This window comes from Larus michahellis, chromosome 1 (assembly GCF_964199755.1).
Source record: "Larus michahellis chromosome 1, bLarMic1.1, whole genome shotgun sequence".
Classification (NCBI taxonomy): Eukaryota; Metazoa; Chordata; class Aves; order Charadriiformes; family Laridae; genus Larus; species Larus michahellis.
The window spans coordinates 19,482,646-19,496,850 of NC_133896.1; positions in this window are offsets into that span (position 1 = coordinate 19,482,646).

Below are 14,205 nucleotides of genomic sequence, written 5' to 3' on the forward strand. Positions count from 1 at the left end.
AAATCGTTGGAGAGGAGGAAAACTGTCAGCAAAATTTTCACCCTGGATATGGAGAGAGCCAACTTCAGGCTGACAGTTAGTAAGGCTCCCTGGGAATCTGCCTTTGAAGGTATTGGGATCTGTGGTCACTTTTTAAGAGTTATCTCTTAAGAGCACAGGAGCAGGTAATTCCAGTGTGTGAAGTGAAGCAAGTGGGACAGAAAGGCAGCTTGGCTGAGAAAGGACCTTCTAGAACAGGCCAGAAAAGGAAAGTGTATAGACATTGGAACTAAGAACAGGCAAAACGCAAGGACTGCAGAGATGATCTTTGCCACTATAGGGAGAAAACTGATGAGGCCAAAGCTCAATTAGAGTTCAAGCTGACCAACACTGTGAAGGACATCAAAAAGAGCTTTTTAAAATATGTTAACAGTAAAAGGAGGATCAGAGATAACATTTGTCCATTACTTGATGAGGTCGGTCACCTCACAAATAGGAATGTAGACAAAGAAGAGACATTTAATGCCACCTTTGCATCTGTATTTAACACTGATGATTGTGTTGGAAGACTGTATCGGGGGGATGATAAGCTCACAGCAAATTCTGAACTTCTTTGAGACTTGCAGCTCCAGCTGGATGTGTATAAATCTATGGGGCCTGATGGGATTTGTCCCACAGTACTAAAAGAGCTGGCTGAAGTTATTGTGAGTCCTCCCTCCATTATTTTTCAATTATCTTGGGAGGTGGGAGAGGTCCCAGTCAACTGGAAGCTGGTAAATGTTGTCCCAAGGTAAGAAGGAAGACCGTGATAATTGCAGACCTGTCAGTCTCAATTCAGTGCCTGGTAAAATTACGGAAAAGGTTACTCTGGGAGTTACTGAAAAACACTTGCGAGACAACGCGGTCATTGGTCATAGCCAGCATGGGTTCATGAAAGGAAAGTCCTGCTTAACCAGCTTAATTTCCTTTTATGACACAGTCACCCGTCTATTTGACCAAGGGAAGCTAATAGATGAGGTGGTTTGGGATTTTAGTAAAGCTTTTGATGCCGTCTCTCACAGTGTCCTTCTGGATGTATTCTCCAGCACACAGCTAGACAAGTCTGTAATACAAGCAATTGGCTGACGGGTCAGGCTCAAAGGATTATAGCAAATGAGACTGGTGACCAGTCACCAGTGGGGTTCCCCAGGGCTCAATGAAAGTACATTAAGTAAGTTTGCCAACGTTACTAAACTAGGAGGAGCTGTGGTCTACCTTGAAGGTAAAGAGGCCTTACAGAGAGATCTGGATAGACTGGAGAGCTGTGCCATCACCACCAGTATGAAATTTAACAAGAACAAGTGTCAGATTCTCCACCTGGGACAGGGTAATCCTGGTTACATGTACTAATTGGGAGATGAGAGGCTGAAGAGCAGCCCTGTTGAAAGAGATCTGAGGGTTTGAGTTGATGGCAAGTTGAATATGAGTCAACAATATGCCCTGGCAGCCAAAACGGACAACCATGTTCTGGGGTGTAACAAACACAGCATAGCTATCCAGTTGAGGGAGGTGATTCTCCCACTCGACACTGCACTGGTGTGGCCCCACCTCAAGTACTATGTTCAGATTTGGGTACCTCTATATAAGAAGGACATCAGACTATTAGAGTATGTCCAGAGGAGGGTGACCAAGATGATGAAAGGCCTTGAGGGCAAGACTTATGAGGAGCAGCTGAGGTCACTTGGCTTGTTCAGCTTGGAGAAGAAAAGGCTGAGGGGTGACCTCATTGCAGTCTACAATTTCCTCATTGGGGGGCAGCGGATGCGAAGATGCTGATCTCCTCTCTCTGGTGACCAATGACAGGACACGAGGAAATGGAATGAAGCTCAGTCAGGGGAAGTTCAGATTGGACATTAGGAAAAGGTTCTTCACCGAGAGGGTGGTTGCTCACTGGAACAGGCTGCCCAGGGAAGTGTCATGGCACCAAGGCTGTCAGAGTTCAAGAAGCGTCTGTGTGATACTCTTAGTCATATGATTTAGTTTTGGGTAGTCCTGTGAGGAGCAGGGAGTTGGATACAATGATCTCTATCAGTCCCTTTCAACTTGAGATATTCTGTGGATCATGTTTCTATAATTCTATGCATCTTGATGCTTGTTAGCATATCTGAGTGAGAGTGTATGTGAATTAATTCCATGAAAAAATGTTATCAGCTGACTGAGTTTTGTTTAAAATCAATATTGCTTTCCCTTCCTTACAGTCACTGAGTTTTACTACATTAATTTCCCAGACTATATAATGAACAGAAGAAAGACTACAGCCTTAGAATCCCCATAAGCATGAAGCTAGATGTGCAAGTATTAGAACGGGAATGCAAGTATGGTATGCCTGTATGTACGCTGCTCTCTGTGTCTGCTTAGTAGGATCTGTGCAAAGTGTGCACCCACTTGATGCTCATTTTTTCAAACTTTTTCGACAGTTTCCCTGAAGAATCCAAAAGAAAAAATCATTTATAGAAAATGAAAATCGTAATAAAAGAGGAAGGATTCTTTTTTATATTATATGTGGATTTATGGAATACAGACAAGACGACTGTATGTATGTCTTAAGAAAATTCACAGTTATGTAAGTTTATGTAAAATGTACATTTACACAAAATATCCAGTCTCAAAAAATACATGTTTTGTCCTGATCTGTTTCTGAAAGCAATTCCTGTGATTTTTTTGTTTTTTCACACACAATTCCAACACTGTTACTAGAAATAACTTTGAGTTATTACTGAGAGTAACTTTGTGAGCAACTTTGTGAGCACTCAAGACTTTAAATTGGTCAGGCAAACTATTGTACAGTCATCAGAAAAGATATGGGCTTAAATACCACCTTAATTAAAGCCCTTAGCAAACTTTGAGTTATTTAGAAGTAATAAGTACAATCAATTGCTCTGAACTGTGGAATTAAAATGTATTTTCAGCAACCATAGATTTAAGCAACTATTAGGTGATACATATTTTGTAATAGTCTTTTCTTAGCTCTCTTCTACACAGACAAATACACAACCCTGCTCTTGACTGCAGCACAGGCACAGTTGCTCCACAATGGTGGTGTAGAGGTTACTCATCTATGTAGCCCCAGATCTGCATTAAATTCATGATGTGGGGGACATTTGTACCATATTTTATACAACTGCTTTCCTTAGTTTTGTCTGTAATAAAGAAATGTCAGTTTTATTTTAATTAATTTTACAATAGATATTCTTTGTCCTACATTTAGTTCTAAATTCTGTAGTTGGGATTTGGAAAATTAATGTCACTTCTACATTCATACATACTCTTCAAACACCTGAATTCATTGTCAGTGTGTGACAATCTCTATTTTTTAAATATACTGTAGATGAAAGATCAATCTAGTAACCAAGCTGTGCTTCATTAATAAAATAAAAGCTTCTAAATTGGTGACATTCAGAAGTCACTATAGAACAGAACTCATTCCTCAGTTAAGAGAAACATTTTTTTAACTAGAGTTTGAAAGCCAAGAATTTTTTCCAGTGCTGTGTTAATTCTATGACATTTTATTTCCTCTTTTTCTTCCAAATAAAGAGAACATGATCAGATTCTGTAACCCTGCTCCTGCTCAGCTGAGTTCCTTATCCTATTTACCACGTACAGAAAGCCAACGAGAACTCCTTGCTTTCTTCACGTCTGTATGTCAGGCTGAGGTAACAGCAAAAGTATGTTTCTCCTGCCCAGTGCTTTGCTTGGTTTGCAGCAAGGCAAGATTGAACCACACTGAGAGTGGTCTTGACTAACAGCATTAGTCTACACAGGCTGTGTAAGCAGAAGCACGCATATGCATACTGGACTGCAAAAAGAAGACACTGTAGGCCATTTAGCCATAAGCTCTTATTTTCCTTCCACTCCCTAATATACATATGAACAACAAAGAAGTTTGTAGATTTTTTCTGTGTATTGAGCTTGCTTGTTCCTGAGAATGTGTTCCCAAGCGCTTTGGGGTCTGCTTCTTTTCCTGGATAAAATTTGAGCCTAATGCTGAGGGACAGCCACGTGATCAGTGATCCCCAGAGCCTAGCAAACAAGGGAGAGCCATCAGCAAAGGAAGCAAAGATGAACAGTCAGTGGTTTGAAGGTGAAGTGCTGATTTTGGTGGAGGTTTGCTTACTTTTCTATAAGAGAAGATGGAGAGGACAGCTATGATAGTAACAAAGGCTATGTGTAGAGTGTGATGCAGATATTGAAGTTAATTGTATATAGAAGCTGTGGATAGTACATCAATCTAGATACTTCATCAGTAAAGAAAGTTATAAATAACTGAAGAATCACCTGATACAAGTCTAGTAGGAGAAGATCCCAGAGACCTGCAATTAAAAACAATGATGGACTTCAGAAATGGCCTGTCCCCATCCCCACAGCCCTGCCTGGCCATCCCAGGGCTCTGTCTATCCCTCGGTACCCTCACCAGGCCAGATCCCGATCCATGTTACTGGCTTGACCACAGGTCCACATCATCACCACAAACTTGCCTGATGATCCGGTGTCTGGGCTTCCCCCTCCCCAGCCTGGCCTGCTCCCTTGCTCAGGGACAGTGGGAGAGGCCTGGGTTTCCTCTCAAATCCCATCTATCCAGCCCCCAGGGACAATATTTTGCCTGTGTGTCTGAATCTAGTCTATTAGTTATGGTCCTGAATGTTCCAATTTGTCATTGAGCTGGTGCCTACCTTTTATATTAAACTCCTACATGTATTTCTACTAGCAGAGTCATGGGTTCCTGAGAAACTATGACAGCCACTCAGGGAGTGTGAAGGCTGTTTTGGGTCCTCCCTTAGCTTGAAGTAATATTGAAAAATAGCTTTAACATCCTAACAGGGAACTGAAACCTGCTCTGGTGTATTCTGGGTAGAAGTATTCTTCGTTTCTGTTGTAGTTTGGCTACATAAGACCTACTAGGCTTCAGTATGTGGACAGGGATGCTGATCCCTGTTCCCAGAGTTCTTATTGTTTTTATTTAGTGGTGATGTCATTAAAATATAGCCAATTTTCATAGAGGAGAGTCCAACTTCAGAAACAGAAACTGAACACGTTTGTTTAAGTCAAGTCGAGGTAAGGCAGATCTAGAATCTAGGGCCCCCTTACCAAGTATGTTAACCATTAGCTAGTGGAAGGAAACAAAATCCCAGTCAGGCCTATTTAATTAGTTACTTATTATTAAAAAAAAAAAAGGTTAATTAATTTTGGTCCTGGGTGGGTGGAAGAATCTAGTATTTCTTAGGTACACCCTCCACAATTCATGCAAAACAGTAAGTTCAATGGCTCTGATTGCCTGTAGAAATGTTCAGAGATTCCTAGACACAGCCCATTGTGTCACCTTGCTACACTGTGACACAACTGCCTCTTCTGCTAGTTTCCTTCCTTCCTTTCTCCCCTAATATGATGTACACACTTGGTTGGGCAACAGATAGATCTAGGAATCTAGATGTACTCTTGGACCCTTTCAGGAACTGGGGGACTTAAGAACTGGGTTTCAGAGAACTAGATGCCTCTGACAAAGGCAGCAGTCAAAATAAAGAAGTATTAAGAGTTAGACTTGAGGAGCTAGGCACAGTATTGGAATAGTTGTACTAGATAAGAGCTAGTGGAGTCCTGGACACAGTCAATGAACTGAAGACAGTGATTGTATTTTAGACTTTTTAGTGATCAACAAGGATGATACAGGCAAGCTGATTATAAAAATAAACAAATGAGAAACCTCCATGTGTTTAAGTTGCTTTGATATTTTAGAAGGATAAGCTTTAAAAGACAAAGGAAATTAGACTGACCAGACAAATGATCTCAAGATGATCTCCAGATCTGAATGTATGTAAAGATGTCACATTATTATAAATGATGATGGAAGTGTTCTTTGGAGGTAACATTTTACCTCAAGTAAAAAAATGACAGAGAAGAGCTATGGCTAGTCCCAACTAATAAGCCTACTATGGAAAGGATATTTCAAATTTCTTGGGCAGGATATTAAAATATTAAACCCACAAGATATGTAAAAGATTTACTAAGAACTGTGTCTTGAAAATCTGGAAAGCTCAGAAATCAAGGGAGAGAGAGTGGCCAAAAATCACAGAATTGCAGAATCATAGAATGGTTGAGATTGGAAGGCACCTCTGGACATCTGGTTGGACATCTGGTTGGACATCTGGTCAAACCTCCTCAAGCAGAGCCACCTAAAGCCAGTTGCCAAGGACCATACCTAGATGGCTTTTGAATATCTCCGAGGATGGAGACTCCATAAATTCTGTGGGTAACTATGTCAGTGTTCAATCATCCCCAACAGTAAAAAAGTGTTTTCAGATGTCCAGGCAGAGCCTCCTGTTTTTCACTTTGTGCCCATTGCCTCTGGTTCTGTCACTGGACATCACTGAAAAGAGCCTGACTCCATCTTCTTTGCACTCTCCCTTCAGATATTTATAGGCATTGATGAGATCTCCCATGAGCCTTCTCCTCTGTAGGCTGAACAGTCCCAGCTCTCTCAGCCTTATGTCACAGGAAGGATGTTCCAGTGCCTTAATAATCTTTGTGGCCCTTTGTTGGACTCTCTCCAGTATGCACATGTCTCTCTTGTACTGAGGAGCCCAGAACTGGACACAATACTCCAGGTGTGGCCTCAAAATTTGTTACTAATATGATTTTCATCATAGTAAATTTTTTATGCGATCTCAAGGTACATGACACATCCAAATGAAAAAACAATCATACTGTTTAGTCAAACTTGCTTTTCTAGAAAGGTAAAAAAGGTATGAGAAATAGTTCAGAGAAAAATTTCTGATTCCTCAGAGCAATCTTAATTGTGTGGTAACTCTATAATAAAGCAGAAACATTTTGCTAGACATACAGACTATTATTGGTTGAAACTATTAGGAATACCTAGAAGCACAGTGACAGAATTGTTAAAATCTCAGAAATGGCACAGAAAGATGGCTGGAGAAATATTTTTTGATTGAAAAGACATTTTTGACTTTTGGGACTTTGTCTTCAATAGTAGAAACAATTAGATTTTAATTAATTTGCATGGCCTGTAGTGACTCCAGTGAGAAAACTAGAAAAAGAAGGCAGATTTTATAATTTGGTTTGCTAAAGTTACTAGACTTTGCATTAGCTACTATGTATTTTTCTTTTTTTTTTTTTTCCTTGGATTTCTTAGCTCCCTGTGTCTCCCATGCATGCTACTATTGCAACTTCATTGAAAGCCATTCATAGCAATTTGGCCAGAGAATGTCTGCTAGCCTGGTAAATACTTGTTTTATGCAACCCAGTCTCTGTTGAGTTTTGAAGTTTTGCCCTGAGGACCTTGGCTGCAGCTCTTGACATCCTAGGAGAGGCAAGGGGAAAATGATTTGCTTTCTCATACCTTAAAAGGTGTTTGTTTGTGATACTTTTTTTCAGATGTAGCCTGTTATCTCTCATTTTTATGTTTTTGATATTATTTTTTCCCAATGGCTTAATTGTATTACTAATCCCCTGATTGATTTATTCACTGTATGAGTCAAGAACTAATGTAATTCATCATTCAATGTCATAGACATTGAAGTATGGAGTGTATTCTTCTGCTATAACATGCTTGCCAACTAAGAACGTTTAGGTTTGTTTATATATAAAATGGTTTTAAGTTTGTTTACATGTAAAAAGGGAGGACAGTTAGTAAGTAAGATGGGGCTTAATGCTTCTGTTCTTTCAAGATTGTTCACTAATTTACTTTTAATATTCACCCTACAGAAGGAGTGAAAAGAAGGACTTCCAATGTCTCCTGAACTGTATTTTGCTCAAATGAATCTCATTATTTGAGTATCCAAAGTTTCTTTTAAAAGTTTGTATTGCAGCCTGCTAACCAGTGTTGAAGGTAAAATATATAAGATAAATGAAGGTAGAATATATAAGATAAATGAAGCAATACTTCTTAATGGTATCAGTGAAAAAGGAAGAAATATGTTCACCTGTGCTCCATATCAACGTAATAAATCACTTAGCTTTCATAGTAGATTCTTCCACCATTTTATATGGTAGCATACAAGAATTATATCTTGCACAGATATAAAAGACAGGGTTCTCTGAGTTGCTTGCTTTCATACTGCCTAGTTCCCTGAACTGAAGCTCCTACCATTGAAACAGATTCTGCTGTTAGGGAGAATGTCTGAGCAAATACTACAGTCCTTTAAAATAATGCCTGCTTTAGAAACAATACTTGACCTTGTTATGTATCACATGACCTTTTCCCAGACACTATTGGCCAAGGGAGCTTATTACCTGTGTGTTTCATTGACAGAGGCACGACATTTAAATTCACATCAAACACACAAACTTTGTCATCCCTCTGGAAACCAACAAGCATTGAAGTGTGTTTTGAGAAACATAGTGATGCTCATTCATGGTTAATTTCATCAATGAAAATATTTTCAGGAAGGATTTTTTCTCCATTTTCTCCTCAATCTCTCTAGTATCAGATCATTTTTCTTTGAAATATTTTACTTCTATGAAGCATTTAAAAAAACCTTTTCTTTCAGTGAATTCAATGAAAGTCTGTAAGCAGGTCAATAGTGCTTGGCTTACTTAATGCCCGTACAATTGCTAAAATGGAGAAAGAAATGAATAAGTCAGGCTGGGATGCTTTACGTGACATACTATATGACAGGGCAGATTCAAAGCTGATATAAGATGTTGCTGATCTCCTGACCTTAATGAAACTGGGGCACCAGCTGAATACCTATCCCAAACAGCCAGAAGTGAAGGAATAAATTAAGAAATGCAAGAAATACAGTAGACATATATTTTTTCCTCTCCCTGTTTCTTACCCTCTCTCCCATTTTATCTCTTTTTCAAGGAAGAATTATAAAGCAAAACCAGAAAAAAAATGCAGTTGCAATTGAGTATAAACCAGTGAAACTTAGGTCATAATTATAATCTCTTTTCTTCCATGTCTACCACCAATTTACTTTTGGATGCAGCTACAGGCAGTATCTGCCACACGTATTTTTCAGTTCATACTATGTGTTGTGATTTTGTTTGGTTTGACAGTGACAGCTTTGACAGTAACTTTCTTCTCTCATCCTTTTGGTGCTTGCATGAGAAGGACAGCACTGGAGGTTGTATGTGAAATTATCTCCTACTATCTATTGAAGGCAGACACCTGACTATCCCAGGCACAAATACAGGTTGGGTGGAGAATGGCTAGAGAGCAGCCCTGAGGAGAAGGACTTTGGGATGCTGGTGGACAAGAAGCTCAACATGAGCAGGCAATGCACACTTGCAGCCCAGAAAGCCAACCACATCCTGGGCTGCATCAAAAGAAATATGGCCAGCAGGTCAAGGGAGGTGATTCTCCTCCTCTACTCTGCTCTTGTAAGACACCACCTGGAGTACTGCAACCAGCTCTGGAGTCCTCAGCACAAGGACATGGACCTGTTGGAATGGGTCCAGCAGAGGGCCATGAAGATGATCCGAGGGCTGGAGCACCTATGCTATGAGGACAGGCTGAGAGAGTTGGGGTTGTTCAGCCTGGAGAAGAGAAGGCTCTGGGGAGACCTTATAGCGGCCTACCAGTACCTAAAGGGGGCCTACAGGAAAGATGGGGAGGGACTCTTTATCAGGGAGTGTGGTGACAGGACAAGGGCGGTAGAAAGAAAGAGGGTAGATTTAGATTAGATATTAGGAAGAAATTCTTTACTGTGAGGGTGGTGAGTCACTGGAACAGTTTGCCCAGAGAAGCTGTGGATGCCCCATCCATGGAAGTGTTCAAGACCAGGCTGGATGGGGCTTTGAGCAACCTGGTCTAGTGGGAGGTGTCCCTGCCCATGGCAGTGAGGTTAGAACTAGATGATCTTTAAGGTCCCTTCTAACCATTCTATGATTCTGTGATTCTTTGACCAATGAGATCTGAACAGGTAGAATCCAGGGAGGTTTCACTAGGTTTAAAAAAGTGGCCTTATCTTTGCATATACCAGAAAATTATCCATAGGTATGGTTTCATACCATCCGATGGTACCCAAATATTTCAGATGCTCCACCACGAATTTTTCTTCTACTAGAAAGACCAGACAGGGTTCTATGTATAGTCTAATTTTTAGAGGGAAAATCTCAGACTATTTGTAAAATTTCATCAAGTACCATCATTTTTGCAACTAAAATTGCAGTGTGGAAGTCAGCCTTTATTCTGACTGACAAAAAACAAACACAGAATTTGATGCTTCAACAAGTAACAGTCTTTTTGCTCTCAAAGCACTACCTCTGTTAGTTCCAGAGTAGATACATGTTTCTGATGGAAACTTTTTGGTTTTGCTTTTTCTTAATCTAAACTAAATGACTGCTAAATTTTTTATCAAATTCATATGGCTACTCTGGGTGACTAGAAAACTGAACAGTAGCATCTTCAGTGTGAATTCAATAAGTCATTCTTCATATATAGGTTGTTTTACAACAATACCATCTTAAGTCATATGAATATTTTTTTGTAGTAAAGGTTGGTGCATTTACATCCATATAGATTGTATTGAAGTTACCTCAGGCAAGTTATTGTTTGCTAGGGGTAACATCAGGAGTTTGAATTACTGAAGGGAAGCAGAAATGTAAGCTACAGTTTTGAGTGTTTCTTTAGTATTCAGATAAATATTGGTTGTGTATCTGTTCTCCTGTGAAATCTGACAAAACATTCTTCTTTTTTACAACCTTTTATATTTAAACAACTACTCCAAAGTGTTCCCAAAGATGCTGAACACTCTATTATTAAAAAAGCATTTATATTAAGTGGATGATTCTTTTATATCCATTGTGTGGTGTGTAAAACAGGCTTTCGTTCTTTATTCATAGCTCAGATAATTTTATTTACATTTCTGGTTGTGGGGTTTTTTTTGACAATGAGTTTTCCATATTTTTTTTTGTATTGCTGAAAGGAAATAAAAGCCTACAAGATGTGATGCATGCTCCTAGCTAATACAATGAAAGCAATTTACATTGCTTTGTCATGTCCTGCTTTATGTTTTCCTTTCTTTCTAAAGAAAATAAATTAAGGAAATATGTCCAGAATAATAATTTTGATTTTACTAATAGCATCTTAGACAATCTTCACCACAGAAAAATTAGCTGCTGCTGTTGCTGCTGCTGTTACTACTGCTAGTTTTGCTGATGCTTTACACAAAAGCTCTAACCTTGCAGTATGGAGAAGCTTGTAGACAGTCACATGGGTTTCAGTCAAATGCCTCATATTGTCTTTAACTGTTAAACTCAGTGTACTGGGTTGGCATGGCAAAGTTTTGGTAGCAGGGTGTGCTGTAGGAGTGGCCTCTCTGAGAAAGGAGGCTGCTCTGTGTTGAACACAGGTGGTTCCAGTCAGCTCCAAAATAGTCCCACAACTGGACATAGCTGAGCCCATCAGCTAAGCTGGTGGCCCCTCTGTGATAATTTATTTAAGAAAGGGTAAAAAAGTACTGTGCAGCACCTATGAGAGAATGTAGTGAGGAAAATGTGGGAGAAACAGCCCTGCAGACACCAAGGTCAGTGAAGAAGGAGGGAAGAAGGTACTCCAGGTGCCAGAGCAGAGATTCCCTGCAACCTATGGAGAAGACCCTCGTGAAGCAGGTTGTCACCTGCAGCCCATGAAGGACCTCACAAAGGAGCAGGCTTTCTGGCAGGAGCTGTGGCCCTGTGGGGGACACACGCTGTTCCTGAAGAACTGTACACTGTGGAAAGAACCCCTGCTGGAGCAGTTAATGAAGAACTGCAGACTGTGGGAAGGATCCACGTTGGAGAAGTTCATGAGGGACTGTAACCTGTGGGTGGGGACCCTACACTGGAGCAGGGGAAGAGTGAGAGGAGGAAGGAGCAGCAGAGATGAAGGTTTATGGACTGAATACAACCCTTATTCCCCACCTGCCTGCAATGCTCAGGGGGAGGAGGCAGAAGAGTTAGGAATGAAATTGAGTTTGGGCAGAAAAGTGGGTCAGAAGTAGGTGTTTTTAATTTTGTCTTTGTTTCTCACTATGCTACTCTATATTTTACTGACTTATATTTAATTAATTTTATTTCCCTAAGTTGTCTGTTTCGCCTGTGACAGTAATTTGTGAATGACCTCCCTGTCCTTATCTCAACCTATGAGGTTTTTCACCTTTTTTTCTCCTCTTGTCCTTCTGAGGAGGGGGAGTAGCACCTGGCAGCCAGCCAGGGTTAACCCACCACACTCATTCATATTCTTTCTGTAGTTATGGAAGCCTGATTTTGATTAAAACAATTTTTTATGGCTTTTGAGTAAGGCTGAAAGGGTGTCTGTTTATGATCTATCTTGCTTTCATAAAGACAATGTATGTTAAAGACGAGTATGTGAAAATAATTTCTGTATGAGCATAATCATATCTTCCCCTAAACTGCTTATATATGGCAGTTTTATATGTTGAAAAGACTGACTGATGAAGATACTGTTGAATTAATATACTAAAGCTTATACTAAGCAGATTCAACGTTTTCTTTTTACCTTGTGTTATTAAACTGTTAATTTCTGAGAGCATCTAAAAACATTGATGTGTGGAAGAATTTCTGTTTCAACAGCCAATAACATGGAAGGTATTGAATGCTATTTCTCCTACTACTACACAAATTAACTGCCAAAACAAAAGGTTCTTATCCTCATACGAATTACCAAAGATCTGTTCCCCATGGCAATGTTCCAAGGCATTATAATTTCACTTCATTCTTGGTTCCCAAATAATTTTGTGCCTGCACAGATTAGGTCTGCAAAATTTTAGGACAGGTTTTGCAGTTAGACTTGATCAGCATTAGAGAAGAGATGACGCTGACAGCAATGTGAGGCAAAGTACACATCAATCACATGTACATATTCATTGTTCAGTAGACATTGCCAACCTCCACAGTGCTGTGCCATCTTGCACAAGGTTAGATTTGGATACTAGTATTCAGTCTTCCATCCTAGCATTCAATATAAAACATCCTACCATTCAATGTAGAAATATAAAAAGCATGAAGTGAGTGTGAGATGCCTAAGATTTGGCAAGCATGACCAAATCATCTTAACAAATCTTTTTAAGACTCCCCTCTCCCTAGCACTACCATCAATGTCATACTGCATACCCATGGATGTACCGTCTGTTAAGGTCAATGACAGGAATATAATACTGAATTCTATTTGACTGCAACATTTGGTGCCGGCTCATGTGCTATGGATTTCTCCATGATGCACATAGTTGTCATGGGTAGACAGGAATATTTCTGATAGAGGAGAAGAGAAAAATTGTCTGTTCCTTTCTTTCTCTCTTTCCACAGTAAGGCATTCCCATTTTTTACATTCTGCAGCTTGTAGGAAACAACCCTGAAACACAATTTGAGTATTCACAGAATTTGAACCAGCACTTTAATAGCAGCCACATATATTGCAAAAAGCAACATACAGTTTTCAACTTCCCTCAGGTGTTCTTGGCAAGTCAGATCTTAACATTTATGTTGGACACGTATCATTGAGCCGTCGTATGAATGCTGACAGATCAAAGGTTAAATAAAAGGCACAATCACTGTAGTTTTGTTTGCTGCTGCTGAGTCTTCAAAAAGATGGGCTATGCACAGTCTATAGCACATCTGTATTTTATTGCATTAAATTGGTTTGAATTCTAGCACTATTTTCAATTTAGCAAGGTTTATGTTATTCAGTGTTGTAGCTGTAGCTATTCTGCCTATTGCGGATCACCCCCACTAGGGCCCATTCTGTCATGGGTAACAATTAATGCACATGTCAATAGTCTTGTAGCCTGCTACAAATGATTTGTGTGTTCAGCGCCTTTACATGTGCACGGAAGCAGCACTAATCACAGAGCATTGAGCTCTGGAACCTTGAAGACTGAATGCACTAACTCATTAAGGAAAGTGAACTGTAATGACTGAAATGATTCCCAAAAATAAACTTGTGTGGGTGCAAGTATTATCAGACTGATCCCAAAAGAAGTGTCATGTTATTTTTAACTTGTGTTTTCACCTGCTTTGTAACAACAGCTTGCTTTGCTTTGCTGTTCCTTTGTTATCAAAAAATTTAAAATAAAAATGACAATAAAAAATAAAATAATTACTCCTTGATCTTTTAGAGATTCAAAGTTGATTTGTTAATTTCATGCTTGCACATAACCTCAATGAGCTTTCAAATATTCAAGGAATTTAGAGAAGTTTAGAATAGGTGACAGTTTTTATGTAAATTGTGCT